The sequence below is a fragment of a genome, unplaced genomic scaffold (assembly GCF_019419815.1).
Source record: "Pyrus x bretschneideri cultivar Hongxiangsu unplaced genomic scaffold, Pyrus_bretschneideri_v1 Contig41, whole genome shotgun sequence".
In the NCBI taxonomy this organism is placed as follows: Eukaryota; Viridiplantae; Streptophyta; class Magnoliopsida; order Rosales; family Rosaceae; genus Pyrus; species Pyrus x bretschneideri.
The window spans coordinates 1753237-1769773 of record NW_025999735.1 but is presented as its reverse complement, the minus strand read 5'-3'; the positions used below and the strand labels follow the sequence as shown (position 1 = coordinate 1769773).

Genomic DNA, 16537 nt, shown 5'->3' with positions numbered 1-16537 from the left:
ACTCTCTCTCTAACTCTCTCCTTCTCTCTCCCCCAAGATTCTGCGTTCTTGAAAAATTAATAACGACCTGAAGAAGTTTGTTATAGAGGGGGTGTTTTTCTGTTACAACTTTCAGGCCCTGCCTTCTGAGCTCTCGGTAAACAATTTTCCCGCTCGAAATGGAGTGTGAGCAGATTTACAATAATGCTCCTCCTACTGAGAAATAATTACAAGTTTTACCAGCCCATTCTTTCCTTTGATGCTTGTGTGAGGGATCATCTGATATGGGTATTTTAGTCATTTAGGTATTCTAGACATCATCCGCAAGAGGGTATCAAGTATGAACAGATGCTTTTTGGGCACTCACTTTGGGAAATACCCATGTTTATAAGTTGTCATTTAATATTACGGTTTAATAGCATTCTTCTTCATTTATGACAAGATGTCTGAAGTTCAAATATAAAAAATAACGAGTCTGCAAGCCTCTACATGCACAAAAATGTTAGTTCATTACAAATTCATTGTTCGAATTTCATTTTATTAAACTGTTTATATTTTTATCTTGTATAGTGTTCTTTATTTTGTTTTCAACAAAATTGTTCGCTCTGATTGTTGTTCCACCAACATTCATAAAAGACATTAATCGATTTGAAACACAAAGAACTAAACGTACATTTTTCGCAAATCATAGTGACGATTGTGATTAAAATCCCTATTTGGCACCAAAACATTCAATTGGTCTTCACGAAACCACTTCAACATCATGTTTTTATTTCATGCATAAAGAAGAGTGGATGAAGGATGATGAGCAGAGATGTATAAGAAATGTAAAGGGAAAGGTGCATATAATGAAAACTAAAGTTAAAAATCCAAAAAAACTTTGTTGAATTGTTTTCACTTTTGGGAGATTCTGTTTTTGTTCATTCTTTATCTCTTTCCCTCTCTACCATCACCCTCCTTCATCTCTCATTTCTGCTATATACTTTTTCTTATATACTTTTATCCCGTATACTTTTATCCCGTATACTTTTCTCATATATATCTCAATACAAAATGCAAAAATGAAATAGTTATCAAACAGTCTTCAATCTCTTTGAAGAGCAACTTTTTGCAAATGAATGTTGTGTATGAAGCACATATTCAAATGAGCCTGAATGTTTTGAACACGAGGGGCCAAAGTGTGTACGTTAAAAAAAAAAAATGAATTCTAAGTGAAGATGTTATTAGGTTAATTTCACCAACTAATTGTCCTATCTTTTGAATTTCATGTTTCTCCCTTCAATCTTTCTTTTAGAATTCGTTCAGTGTGTGAATATAAGGTGAGTAAAAAAAATAGGACTTGAGCATGAAATATTAGCACTGTAACCTCCAATTCTGAACCATGGTCAAATGATCACCGAAGATCCCCAACTCAAGTGAGTCAAATTCCTTCCACACATGTTTTTTTCTCTTCATTTTGTTTTTGCCTTAACTTCAGATATTAAAATATAAACCACCCTTTATACCATGCATAAAATTTCCCCAGCTTTTTAGAACCACTGATTGATTCTAATTTGTAGGAAATTGTTACTAATCTACGCGTTATAAGCATGAACAAGTAAAACACAAAAAGAAGAGATCTTCCCTAAAAATCGTACCCTTGACTAGTACGAGCACTCAACAACATTATGATCAAGCTGTTCTTAAGTGCTGAAGTTGCCGGAAGTGCATCTGGGCTGTTGCGTTACTTGGATCTGAAGCAATAACAACATTTCGATCATCAGCTTCTTTCTTCACATTGTCTCCAGAAATCAAAAGCGCATCTTGCAGAGACGAGAAAAAGAGGCGAACAAGAGTGCCAACAAGGGGAAGAGAGGAGCATATAATTGCAGCTTGTCTAATATTCATAGCTTAGATAGTAAAGAGTTAAAGAACAGCTTAACTTGGAAATTATGTGGTATCATGTTTGGCTAAATTTATAGCGAAGAGTGCAGTGAAAAGTTGAGTTATTTTTAAGTCAATTTAACGACATAACAAGCAAGTGACAAACGTGATAAGCAAGTTGGGAGAATTCACGCGGTAAGCAAGTTGGGAGAATTCTATGTAATTTGAAATCTCAAGCCACCCAAATGGATCCTTAGTAGAAAAAGAAACAAAGAATGTACTAATAGAGTATTTATTCTTCTTAGTGACGCTTATAGCTGTCAAGTAATAATATGTAGTTTCAATTGATAATGATGCAATAATTTGAAAAATAGTCGTTTTGGCCAATTTCTATTAACTTTTTTTGTACGTCGTTGATTGTTTCTGAGAAATTACAAGTTGATTTTAGTGACTTTTTTGCTTGCAAAGAATATTTAAAGAAAGACTTGAACTTGGGAACTCGGTTGGTAGAGATTCTCTTAAAATCAGTGATATTATGCCGTGACTAACTGACAGATGATGACTATTTGAACATATTACAATCATTGTTCACTATTTGAATATATTACAATCATCTATGAGATGTGCTGACATTAAAACAATATAGCAGGTTCAAGAGAGTTTTTATCCTCAATTAGAGGAATAAATTATCTTAAACAATTGAGCTATAAACCCCGTGCATCCATCACCTAAGTTATTCTCTCTCATCGTATACACTAGTAGTAGTACAAAATCATATGTTATTTTAGTGACATAAAATCCTTTAGTTTGTGGGATAACATCTTACAAGTTTACAACACACTTGACTATCACATGACAAGCGTCGTAGATTTCAGTAATATATTTCCAATGACATGTGAGAATCTCTCGGCTGATGTGGTTGGGTTCGTTTGTCGGAGGACAACCAACCATACCACTACATTTTCATCCCAAACCAACAAGATCATTTATCCAACAGTGGCTTAGATTCTTAAAATTCAGAATTCACTTAGTAACGAAAGAATCAAATGCTGCCTTTATATTTCACTCTTTCGTTCTCGGTTGGAAATTAACCCAAAAACAAGGCATCTTAGTGGTTATGCTTACACCTAATGCAGATGTTTTACAAAATGATACAAGGACTATACAAAATAAAACTATGGAATGACCAAAATGTTTATGTAAAATGGGTCTTACTGACCAAATACAACTTCTGACCATCATTTATCAAATCCACATCAAGAATTTACCTACCTCTTCTGTTAATATTATACCGGAACCACTCGATGAAAACTCAATTGCTCTCCTGCTGTTCTGATGAGCTCTCCAATGGCACTCGGGACCCATATCACGATTCCAGGTCTTCTTCCTTCTTTGCTTTCCCATGGGTGGAAAGCGTATACCGTGCATTTCTTCGGGTGCATTTTATCTGCATGTTACAACAGAAATTTCGTATTAACTTATTATGATAACTTAAGTACAAGGTGTCATGTGTAGGAATGTTCATTAGGCCCTTCGCATGCGATGTTAACATATTTTCTTTTGCTTCTTTTTCATCTAGAGATAAAAAGAAAAAGCAATTATTCAGTAATTTGTTTTCCTCATTTGGCTACAACGGAGACTTTGTTGGAAATATTTCCTATCCATGAACCTCAACTTCTTGTTATTGTTTGTTCGAGTAACAAAAGCTGATGAAGATATTTCTTGTTCCAAATCCATGACCTATATCGGTGCAGACATAACTTGTTATTGTTTGTTCGAGTAACAAAGGGTACAATCGGATTGATCGGGCAACCAAGATCGTAGAATGAATGCATCCCAAAAATCTTTGGCCTTTGCTTCTTCTTCTTGCAAGCCTCACTTCAAGTTTCAAGTTTTCAGCTTTAGCTCTCCCTCTAACTCTCTCTCTCTCTCTCTCTCTATTAGCTTTCCCTCTCTCTCTCTCTCTCTCTAACTCTCTCTTTCTCTCCTCCAACACTCTACGTTCTTGAAAAATCAACAACGACCTGAAGAAGTTTGTTATAGAGTGGGCGTTTGTTTGTTATAACTTTCAGGCTACGCCTTTTGAGCTTTCGGGTATATAATTTTCCCGCTTGAAATGGAGTGTGAGCAGATTTATGATAATGCTCCTCCTGCTGAGAAATAATTACAAGTTTTACCATCCAATTCTTTCCCTTGAGGCTTGTGTGAGGTGAGCATGCGATATGGGTACTTTAGACATCATCTACATGAGGGTATCAAGTATTAACATATTCTTTTTGGGCACTCACTTTGGGAAATACCCATGTTTCTTAGGAAATGAACATTTGTTTTATCGTTAAAATTAACATGGTTTTAATTGTCACTTAATATTACGGTTTAGTGGTATTTTTCTTCATTTGTGGTGAGATGTTTAAAGTTCAAATATTAGAAATGACAAGTTTGCAAGCCTCTATAAGCTCAAAAAAGTTCATTACAATTCATTGTTCAAATTTTGTTTCATTAAACTGTTGATATTTTTATCTTGTTCTTTATCTTGTTTTCAATAAAATTGTTCTCTCTGATTGTTGTGCCGCAAACATTCATAAAAGACATTAATCGATTTGAAACACAAAGGAGTAAAAATACATTTTTTCGCAAATCATAGTGACGATTGTGATAAAAATCCCTATTTGGCACCAAAACAATCAATTAGTCTTCACAAAACCACTTAAGCATCATGTTTTTATTTCATGCATAATGAAGAGTGGATGAAGGATGATGAGCAAAGATGTATAAGAAAAAAAAAAATCTTTGTTGAATTGTTTTCACTTTCGAGATTCTTCTTTCGTTCATTCTTTATTTCTTTCCCTCTCTCCCATCACCCTCCTTCATCTCTCCTTCTCTCATATACTTTTCTCATATATATCTCAATACAAAATGTAAAAACGAAATAGTTATCAAACGGTCTTCAATCTCTTTGAAGGCACCTTTTCGCAGATGAATGTTGTGTATGAAGCACATATACAAATGAGCCTGAATGTTTTGAATGCGAGAGGCCAAAGTGTAAGTTTTTGAAAAAAAAATTAACTCTAAAAGAAGATGTTATTCGGTTAATTTCACCAACTAATTGTCATATCTTCTGAATTTCATGTTTCTGCCTTCAATCTTTCTTTTAGAATTTTATTCGCGGAGTGCGAATATAAAGTGGGTAGGCAAACAAGAATCGAGCATAAATTATATATTAGCACTGTAACTTCCAATTCTAAACCATGGTCAAATGATCACCAAAGATCCCCCAACTCGAGCGAGTCAAATTCCTTCTACATGTTTTTTTTCTCTTCATTTCGTTTTGCCTTAACTTTGGATATTAACAAAAAACCACCCTTCATACCAAGCATAAAATTTCCCCAGCTTTTTAGAACCATAGATTGATTCTAATTTGTAGGAAATTGTTATTAATCCATGCTTTATAAGCAAGAACAAGTAAAACACAAAAAGAAGAGTTCTCCCTTAAAAATCTTACCCTTGATTAATATGGGCACTCAACAACATTATGATCAAGCTATTCTTAAGTGCTGAAGTTGCCGGAAATGCATCTGGGCTGTTGCGTTACTTGGATTAGAAGCAACATCGACATTTTGATCCTCAGCTTCTTTCTTCGCCTTGTCTCCAGAAATCGAAAGCGCCTCTTGTAGAGACGAGAAGCAGAGGCGAAAAAGAGTGCCCACAAGGGGAAGAGAGGAGCATACAATTGCAGCTTGTCTGATTTTCATAGCTTAGTAGATACTTAATAAACAGTTGCTCGATCTTGTTTAATTTGTAGAATAATTGGATTAAAGAACAACTTAAATTTATAGTGGAGAATGTAGTGAAGAGTTGCGTTATTTTTAAGTCAAATTTTCAACAAGTTAAGAAAATTCAATGTAATTTGAAATTTCAAGCCACCCAAATGGACCCTTGGTAGAAAAAAGAAACAAATAATGCAATAAGAGAGTACTTATTCTTCTTAGTGATGCTCCGAGCTGTCGAGCAATACTAGGAAGTTTCAATTGATAACGACGCGATAATTTGAAAAATAATCGTTTTGATCAATTTTTCAATAACTTTATTTTTATGTCATTGATTGTTTCTGAGAAATTACAAGTTGGTTTTAGTGATTTTTCTTTATGCAAAGAATATTTAAAGATAGACTTGAACTTGGGAACTCAATTAGGAGAGATTCTCTCTAGAAATCAGTGATATTATGTGGTGGCGAACAGACGAATGATTACTAGTTGAATATATGACAATTATCTTGGATTGGTGGTGACATTGGTATAATATATTGGTTTCAAGAGAATTTCTCTTCTCAGTTAGAGGAATAAATTATCTTAACCAACTAAGCTATAAATCCAATGCATGTTGATTTTTGTATTTTCACTAAGTTTGCGGGATACTTTCCTTTTTAAAATTGTTTTTGGGTCTTAAATGGTGTGGCCAAGAGGCCCACCTCTATTTTGTGTCCCCGGTTTCCCTTTTTCCCGTGGACTCATCTCTCTCCCTCACTTTTCTCTCTTCTCTCCCCCGAAACTCTCTTTGCAACTCTCTCTCCCTTCTCTGCGCTGTCCCCCTCCTCTTTGAAAACAACCCACACACACCCATGCCCACACCTCATCAACGATGACAGCATCACCATCATCACCACATTAGCTCTCTCTCTTCGTCTCTATGGAGCACAGAGAAACTCCGGCGAGTTCCTCGTCCTTACGTTTTGGGTAAGCATCGAAACACTCCAAATGCTTCTCTTTTCATCCCTACAGTTCTTTTCTAACCCCATGGTTGTGTTTTGGACGTCAAACCACGAAGAAACCACCTCGGAGACATTTCCCCAGTTTTTCGGCGAGCACCGCCCCTTTCGAGGAAATTTCCGGCCAAACCACGGCGATTTGGCAGGTTTGCAAGGTATCAATCTCTTCCTCTCGTCAATTACTACAACTTTCCTTTTTTGTTTCACCCAATTTCGTTGAGTATTGAAGAAGCTATATCCATTTGAATCTTACCCAGTTTCCGGCGGACACCCGTGGCTTCCAGGCCGTTTTCCGGCCAACTCCGGCCACGATGACAGAAAAAAAGGGTACATCTCGATTACTTACGTTCGGGGCTTCAATTTGATATATTGAATGACATGTTTTGGTTGAGTTTTGAGCTCCATTGGAGCTCGGGAAGTTTTCCCCCAGAATCCGGCATTCTCCGTCGATTAGGTCCGACGACCCATGGTTTGAACTTAGGCCGGGTATTCTAGCCCAAATCCTTTTGAACCAGGCCCTTTGGGCCGTGCCAAACCTAGAGCCTTAGGCCCGTTATCCTTTTAAACCCAACCTAAATCCTTTCATCTATTTATTTATTTAGTTTTATAAAAACCCAAATGGCTGCTGGGCCAGGCCTTCAGCCTAAGGCCCGTTTCAGACCCAAGCCCAAGCCCTTTTTATTATTTTGTTTTGTTTTAAATTATTTGTTAAAGGCCTTTGGGCCGTTTCCTTTTAAGGCCTTTGGCCTTTTAACCCTAAACCCATTTATTTAAACCCTAAAACCTATTAGACCCAAACCCTTTAGGCCCAACCCGGTCCAACCCAAAAACCCTTGACCCGGATCCGTTGACTTTGACCCGGTCAACGGTCAGCGTTGACATTAACTTTGACCGGTCAACGTTGACTTTGACGGTTGACCTTTTAGGTTTTCGAGTGGGACTCCTCCTAGGCTAACTTCAAGGTTCTGGACCTGTTTTTGAAGTCTGTTTTCCCAAATTCAATCGTTTGAGTAGAGTTTGACTGAAGGTACCATTTGTGTGAATAGGTGCAATTAATAGCAATGATTCCATTATTCCTTTTTGGTACGGCTTTGCACCAATGGTGTACGGTGAGTGGACCCCTTCTAAAAATGCATGTTTTAATAGTAGAAATGCATACATTAAAAGCATGATTTAACAATTATGTTCTATGAAACGTTTTATAAGATAACATGCTTACTGAGGCTATTTTGAATTATTACTATTTTTCCTATAATATGTGTTCTTATGGAATATCCAATGGATAACGATATGATATTTAGAACATGTTTAGAACACCTTTTTATAGTATAGATGATGGATGACTTTATACTATGAAGTTACTTTTCAATATATGTATATTCACTGGTTTTGTACTTACCTAGTGGTCCTTTCTGCTACGGGGCGTAGGGATAGATTCCGATCCGTCCCGGGCGACGGTTTGGTGTTGGCATAGGGCCTGAAGTGTGTTTCCTCTGGCTATTTAGCACAGGGAAGGGAAGCCGGCATGGGGCCTGAAGTGTATTTTCTTCTGACTGTCTGCTCAGAGACCGGGAGTTGGCATGGGGCCGAGGGGTTATCGAACATTCACTAGTGATTATTATATATACAAGTTATGATTTGAGACATTGCACGACATGCTAGGCTTCGGAAAACCTATGTTTATCATGATATATATGTGTTTTCATAAAACCTAAGGGTTAGTACGTTGATAACTGTTTTATTATATATATATATCAACTTGATCCACTCATGTTTGTTTTGCGCTCCCTTCAAGATTTAGAATCGAGGCAGACAATCCCGGCGTCAAGGCACTTCTGCATCGGCATCTTCGAGTCTTCTCGGCGTAGGACCCATTCTTTTATTCATTCAATTTTATATTATTTCTTTTAGTATTCTAGTTAGTTGTATACTCTGAACACGTTCCTTAAATGCACATTCTTTATTCTTTTATATTTATAAACCTTATCTACCCCTTGTTTTCAGCATTTGCACTCAATAAATGACTTTCGTTACCCTCGGGTGTCGACCAGCACGTGCCTATCCTGGTATCCAGAAAATATCGGGATCGGGGCGTGTCAAAAACTCTCTCGAGCATCATCACTTGAGTTTTTCTCTCTCATCTTGTACACTAGTAGCAGTACAGAATCATCTGTTACTTTAGTTCGATATAATGTTTTAGTTTATGGGATAACATCTTACAAGTCTACAACACTCATGATTGTCACGTGATGGGTGTCATAGATTTTAGCGAAATATTTCCAGTAACATGTGAGAATCTCTCGACTAATGTGGTTGGGTTCATTTGTAGGAGGACAACCAACCATACCACTACATTTTCGTCCCAAACCAACCAGATTACTGATTCAACAATCACTTAGATTCATAAAATTCAGAATTCACCTAGTAACGAAAGAATCAAATGCTGTCTTTGCACTTCACTCTTTCGTTCTCTGTTGGAAATTAACCCAAAAACGATGCATTTTAGTCATTATGCTTACACCTAATGCAGATGTTTTATAAAATGATACAAGGACTATATACAAAATAAAACTATCGAATAACCAAAATGTTTATGTAAAATGTGTATGACTGACCAAATACAGCCTCTGGCCATCATTTATCAAGTTCACATCAAGAATTTTACCTGCATCTTCTGTTAATATTATACCGGAACCACTCGATGAAAACTCCAGTTGCTTTCCTGCTGTTCAGATGAGCTCTCCAATGGTACTCGGGACCCATAACACGATTCCAGGTCTCCTTCCTTCTCTGCTTTCCCATGGGTGGAAAGGGTACATCGTGCACTTCTTTGGGTGCATTTTATCTGCAAGTTGCAATAGAAATTTCGTATCAACTTACCATGATAACTGTAAGTACAAGCCGTCATGTATAGGAACATTCATGAGGCCTTCACAAGCGATGTTAACCTAGTTTCTTTTCCTCTTTTTTTTTTTATCAAGAGAGAAAACATGACGAAATTCCTTGCTAGAAAAACTGATTTATCACTATTCTGTTTTCCTCATCTGGCTACAACTGAGACTTTGTTGGAAATATTCCTATCCTTGAACCCCACCTTATTATTGTTTGTTCGAGTAAGAATAGCAAAAAATCAAAAATTCATTTTCCAAGTCCATGTTCTATATCAGTGAAGGCATAACTAATTCGTTAAATCTTAACATTCATCATCCTATACCGTCATCTCCTTGGTGTTTTTTTACTAAACGGTATTAACATCTGACCGAAGTGTAAAACCTTCCTATTGTTATAATTTTCTTTCTAGATCTTCTCTCTAATTTCAGAGGAGAAAACAAACTAAAAGGTCACAAAGAAAATATAAGAGTTTCTCTATACCTGTGATTTCTTGAGCACAGTAAGGGAATTCTGTCAACTGAGCTGCCTTTGCTTCTTCCAGCAGTTTGATTAAATTCTTGTTCCCACACATCCGACCTTCATCTAGTGGGGTCTTTCCCCATCTGCAGGCCAGAAAACGATTATATCGTTGTTAAAGCAAGAAGAAGAGTAACTATTTATAAAAACAGTCGTGAAGGAGAGAAGCATAGGTGAAAGAGGTTGGATTAGTAAATTAGGTTAAGTTTCTAAACTTCATGTGAAACAATACTAGGGAACCAGCATAGAAAAGTAACATTTTAGAAGAGTCCCGGTGAGCTTTTCTTCCAACTGTACCTGTCCTTTGAGAAAACGCTAGCCCCAGCTTCTAACAGCAACTTTGCCATTATATATAGTCCTTCTGATGCAGCTACATGAAGTGGAGTCCGGTGATCATAATCTTTTGAATATGGGTCAATGCCATTTGCCAATAATCTTTTAAGGAGATCTGCGTCCCCCCTTGCAATGGATGTACATATAAAACAACCAGCATTGTCGATGTTCAAGGAAGCCCCTTGTTGGATAAGTAAAGAAGAAACTCGATCATTCCCGTTCTTGATGGCTTCAAGTAAGGGTGTGTTCCCAAAATTGTCTATAAAAGTTAAACAAATTATTATATTGTGGTACTATGATTGGAAAACAGTTCAAGCCACATAAGGATTGGTATACTGTAAACATACCCTTGATGTTGATGTCTACTCCTTCCCGAATAAGGAAAAGTGTAATATCTTCATGTCCTTTTAATGCAGCGAGATGCTGTGGAGAAGAAACACACCTTTCAGACAAGATATATCATCATGTCCCGCGTATACGCACGCACACACGATGCTAAGTCACAGATATACTCACAATGATTAATATAAGAGTTTCATGGCATTTCATACCAAGGGTGACCTTCCATCATAATCTGTCTTGTTGGGATCAGCTCCAGTTCGAATCAAACCTTTTAGCTGAAATAGATCTCCGTGGTAAGCCGCGCTATTGACCTTCAAAGCAAACTCAGCTTCTTGCTTTCCGATATGAAATGTAATGTCTGACTCTTGTTGTTTCAAGCGAGGTGCTTTACCCTGTACCATTTTCAGCCATACGATGGGCACATAGGTAAATCTAATAAAAAATATTTCCAGACAGTGGTAGGCACATAGGAAAAGGAACATAAATAACCACAGAAAACCTACCTCTAAAAGGTTGTTCAAGATTTTCCGCCCATCATAGAAGTATATGTCAAGGATGCTTGTAAAAGATTGTTTATCAAGTAGCAGAAGTCTACATAATTCACACACCCTAACTGTATAAAGTTGAGGAATGTTGCAAAGAATGGAGATTTCTCCAAATGAGCTGTTAGGTTCCAAAAGCTCAAGAGTTTCTTCTGTTCCATCATCCCCTATGCCCACCTCCTCCTGTACAAGAATAGCTTTGTTACTCACGTAGTAGAACAAACAAACAAGCAATATATATCGATTTTTTGTCGAAACTGGAAATACATAATTGTGAACTAATAGCATATGGTTCAAAGCGACAACAAATTATTTTCAGACAAACTTCATAAAGGTTTAAACAAACGACTAACAGACTATATGTTGATTTTTAAATGAACTGGTAGATCCAATTTCCAAATTTTCAGACTTCAGTAGAAAAGCTAAGACGACAAGAAATGAAATGAGAAACATGGCATTACCAACTAAATAAGATACACCACTGACTCTAGAGTATGAAATCGTACCAGCACACCATGACAGACGAAATAAAGTTGATCCACGATGTTTCCTGGTTCCATGATCACTTCTCCAGGGAGAAAAAATTCTTCATGCAGTTTAATAACCTACAAGATGAAAAAACATAAGAATAACTCATTTCACTAATTCACATTCAAGCAGATATATCCATGACCATGGAAGGTTCTACTTGACATTATAAGTGGTGCTGCATATGAAACTTCTGACTTTTAGACACAATTACACCACCTACATAAAAGTGATGCCACGCTGGTTTTCGGTGGCCCATTTGGCATGCAGGCACAAATATTCACAAGATGGTATACGCTTATATCACATGTATTGTTTTCCAAATGAGGTGCCAAATCAAAATCATGCCCATGCAACAGAGGAAGAAACACCAATTTTGCAGGATTTTTATTGTCTATGACAATGCTTGTTAACATTAGCACCCACTTACACATACGAACAAACTGGCATTGCACACCAGATCAGAAAGATCCAACTATCAGTGTTTCAAGTGAACATACTTTGTCCATCTATTATGTACATAGAAAATTAATGACTTACGATCTGATTGATGAATTCTGTCGAGCATCCCTTGAAGAGAGGAACACTTTCAATATATGGTAAATATAAAGTTTGCGAAATCTGCAATGAAGAAACAACTAATTTTAATGATAAAGAAGTCTTTCAAAACATACTCCCTCAACCAGAAACCCATGATGTACAAACAGCCGGAATAACGCATATATATTGGATTACATGAGGTATCTTCTTTTTATTCAAAATCCATAGGAATAAAACCAACGAATTTCTACCGAGGTCTTCAATGCAAAAAAGCAACCCAAGTTTTCTATAAAAAGAACCAAACAAAAAACACACATGTACCCCAATAGGAAAGCATATAATGTCAATAGCTTTGGAATATGCATAACAGTTAAAATCAAATAATTCTTACGGAATTTATTGTAACTAATTCGTCAATACACAAAGTACACAGAGATCCTATGTGTATCTTACCTTAGAGCGAATTGAAGCAGGAATTTCCTGGAGAACAGCAGCCTCCGTGCAGGTACTCTCATATTGTAAACGCAAGTGACCTTTGATTTGATTACGGATATCCTTCCCAAGTCTATTTCTGTTCATATATTTGATGAGATCTGTCATTTTGTCCCCGAACTTTTCTGTCTTTGATCCTTTCACAATTAACGCTGTCATGTTACCAATCAAATACGCTCCAAGAATCATGTTAAAAGATACATAAACCATTATGAATATCATTTCCCTCAGATTGACTGCATGAATATCTCCATAACCTGTAAAAGAAAGAGTGCTGGTCAGGCATTAAACATTCCAACTGATTACATAAACGAATTAAGAGGTAACTTACCAGTGGCAAAATACAAAGATGTTGTGTAGCGCTTCCATAAGTCAATGTCCCTGAAGCTTGAATAACTATAGTCACCTAACTTCCAATCCATGTGTACCCCTCCTGTGAAGCAGGTAGGGTGGTGGCCAAATAGTAGAATATGCAGGCCGCTGTATGCGTGCTGTAGAGTTCAACGACAGTAAGCTTTATAATCCTGGTAAACAGATAATTGATACGAATATCCTTTTCTAGGTCATGAAAGAACCTAGTGACTTTGCGCACCCGACATAACCTTATCCATAGGAGATACCTCACTTCCTCTCTTCTTCCACAAGCCTATTCCAAAACAGATTTCACAAAGTGAATACGGAAGCAGAACATATTGAAGGCATTATAGTAGATAAACTTTATTACTTTAAAAATCAAGATATATGCTTGCAATTTTATCATGAATCGGCAATCTCATGAATCGGCAAAACATGAGCATTAACAAATTAACATTTTATGGGAGAAAGTGTCGATGGCCAAGTCACACAAATTGAAAATGGAAGTACCTTGTAGATGTTATCCCAAGGCATACAGCCAAGCAAGTCAATGATAAAACTCGATTTCAAGTACCTGCAAAGTAAAAGTTAAATCAGCAACGAAATTAAAGTACAATGCTGGAACATATGGCTTGTAAAATCACCATGGACATTTGTTTGCTTTTTAAGTTTTAACTAAATTCAACAAATTCCAGTAAGTACTGAGAACTGCTACATAGTTTGTACAGTTAGAACCCATCACAACGATCCTTTTTTCTATAAACAGCTAGATGGAAACGAAAACTAACCGTAGAGCAATCCAGTTGCGCTTATAGACCATTCGATAGGTGTGACTGTCTCGGTAGGCGATGAAGAACTGCAAAACAATGTCTACGAGGAATGCTACCTGTCCTACTACATCCAGTATAAAGAATCTATCCCCCAAACCCCTGCAAAACCCGAACTCAAAAGGTGTGAAGAAGGACGAGTACACTGCCCATAAAAGTATGAATTTCATCCATACCCGATACCACCTGCATTTGCTCTTCACATTTCATCACAGAGAGCGAAGAAAAATAAAACACAAAAATACAAGTATATATATAAATATGTATTAGTGCACATATACACAGGAGGAGGGAGAGTGCAATGCATGTCAGTATGTAATGTAGAAGTAGTTCATTAGAATGCCTAAGGTTTTTACTTGTTAGCTAATCTAGAGATCGGGCCGTTGTCAACCACAGGTATCATTTTGGCCTGCCGGAACACATAGGAGGAGGAATGTTCATCATTTTGGCCACCGGATGCATTATATATAGGATTTATTGGCCACTTATTGGCTAAACATAACAACTGAACACTATACGTTTCAACTAGTAAACTGGCAAATATCTACGTGTTCGATGCTGCTGTGCTGAATAATGCCAGTGTACGATACTTTGATTCTGATTTGCCGACAAATTTTGAAATTTGCTTGCTAAACTAGAAAGAACAAAAAACTGACAAGATTAGTTGAAAATCTGATCGAAATTTTAACTAAATTATTGTAAATAAATACTGACACGTGGCGCGTTGGGATTGGTTGAAAATCTTATCGGAAATCTATCCACAAATAGTATTTTCAGATAATGACACGTGGCGTTACAAGATTGGTTAAAAATCCTAAACTATAACTATTTTTTTTAAATTATTTTATAAAAAAATTAATAATATTTTAAATGGACTAGGTGTAAGTGGATTTTGTAGGGTGGAGATTGTTTGTGTCAGCGTATTTTTTAGGAGTGGAGATGCATTTGGCCAATTACTATTCATTGAAGTCTATCACTATTTACTGGGTGGTTTAAATGGAGGGTCTATCACTATTTACTAGGTGGTTTAAATGGGCTAGGTGCCAGCATATTTTTTTAAGAGTAGAGTTGCTCTTACCATGTTATTTAATTAATTTCTCATGTGGGACCCAAAATAAAATTTTACAATTAAATATTTAACGAGCGAAATCACAACTTTTGCCCTTATTTTAGAAAATTACTTTTTAGAAATTGTCTAAAATAATTAAAAATCGAATTTCACTTGCTAAATTGGTTAAAATTTTACATCAACGACATTGCAATAAAAATTTGACATGTAACGTTGATAATTTGGATAATGGTAAGTCAAACTTGAACTCACTAATCTTTCTAATTTTAACTTGTTATTCCATCATTTCTCAACACTTACAAATCTTAAAGATACACACTATCTTAATTTTTAACTTTTAGAACAATGACTAATAACATTTTACTATATTGTTGTAATAAAATAAATGTAAAACTAAATTTGGATTAAAAAGATCCAGCCATCCACGTTTGAAAAATCATAGTAAAAACGAAATGAATGGCCAGGATACGTGCGAAATTAGACTCGTAATTAAATGTAGATAGACAGATAATACCGATTTAAATTGGTTACTTAACCGATGATTATGGAAACACAATATTTAAAAGGAAAAATAAAACGAAAAAGAAACTGAAAGAGGAAGCGTCGTATCAGTTAGCAGGATGAAGGACGAGTCCTTTGGAGAGCCCTCTGACGCCGTCGATCAGGCTCTGATGACCGAACCGCCGCCGCCAAGTCGAAGACCCGTCGCCAAGTCCTAACTCGTTCTTGATTAGATTGAACTGGCTCCCGCGCGACGATTTGATTCGGTCCCTCAGATTTTGCACCTCATACTCTTCCTCCTCCTCCTCCTCGCCGCCGTCTTTCGACGACTCATCCTCCGTCTCACTGTGGTCCTCCACCACCATTCTCCTCGACATTTTCCCCAAATCGATCAACAAACGAAACGCTTAACAGAAGGAAAGCGCGCGCAGATTCAAAATCACGAGCGAAGAAAATAAATGTAAAAATAAGTCACGAGGAGGACGTGGTGGTGCTAAATGATGTGTTTGGTTAGTGAGAAAATCCAAGTACCTTTTTTCTCAGGAAACTTTGCGATTCGCAAGTTGGAGAAGCTGAAAGCTCTGCAGAGCTCTCAAATCCACGCGTTATAAGCAAGAACTAGTAAAACACAAAAAGAAGAGTTCTCCCTTGAAAATCGTACCCTTGATTAATACGGGCACCCAACAACATTACGATCAAGTTGTTCTTGAGTGCTGAAGTTGCCGGAAATGCGTGTGGGCCGTTGCGTTACTTGGATCAGAAGCAACGTCGACATTTTGATCCTTGGCTTCTTTCTTCGCCTTGTCTACAGAAATCGAAAGCGCCTCTTGCAGAGACGAGAAGAAGAGGCGAAAAAGGGGAAGAGAGAAGCATACAATTGCAGCTTGTCTGATATTCTTAGCTTAGTAGATACCTAATAAATAGTTGCTCGATCTTGTTTAATTTGTAGAATAATTGGATTAAAGAACAGCTTAAATCCATAGTGGAGAGTGCA

General features: G+C 36.8%; 1 pseudogene; it reads right to left on the bottom strand.

The window, feature by feature from the left end:
• Positions 1–8722: 8722 nt before the first annotated feature.
• LOC103959455 lies at positions 8723–16447 on the bottom strand (annotated as a pseudogene).
• Between the last annotated feature and the right edge of the window lie 90 nt (positions 16448–16537).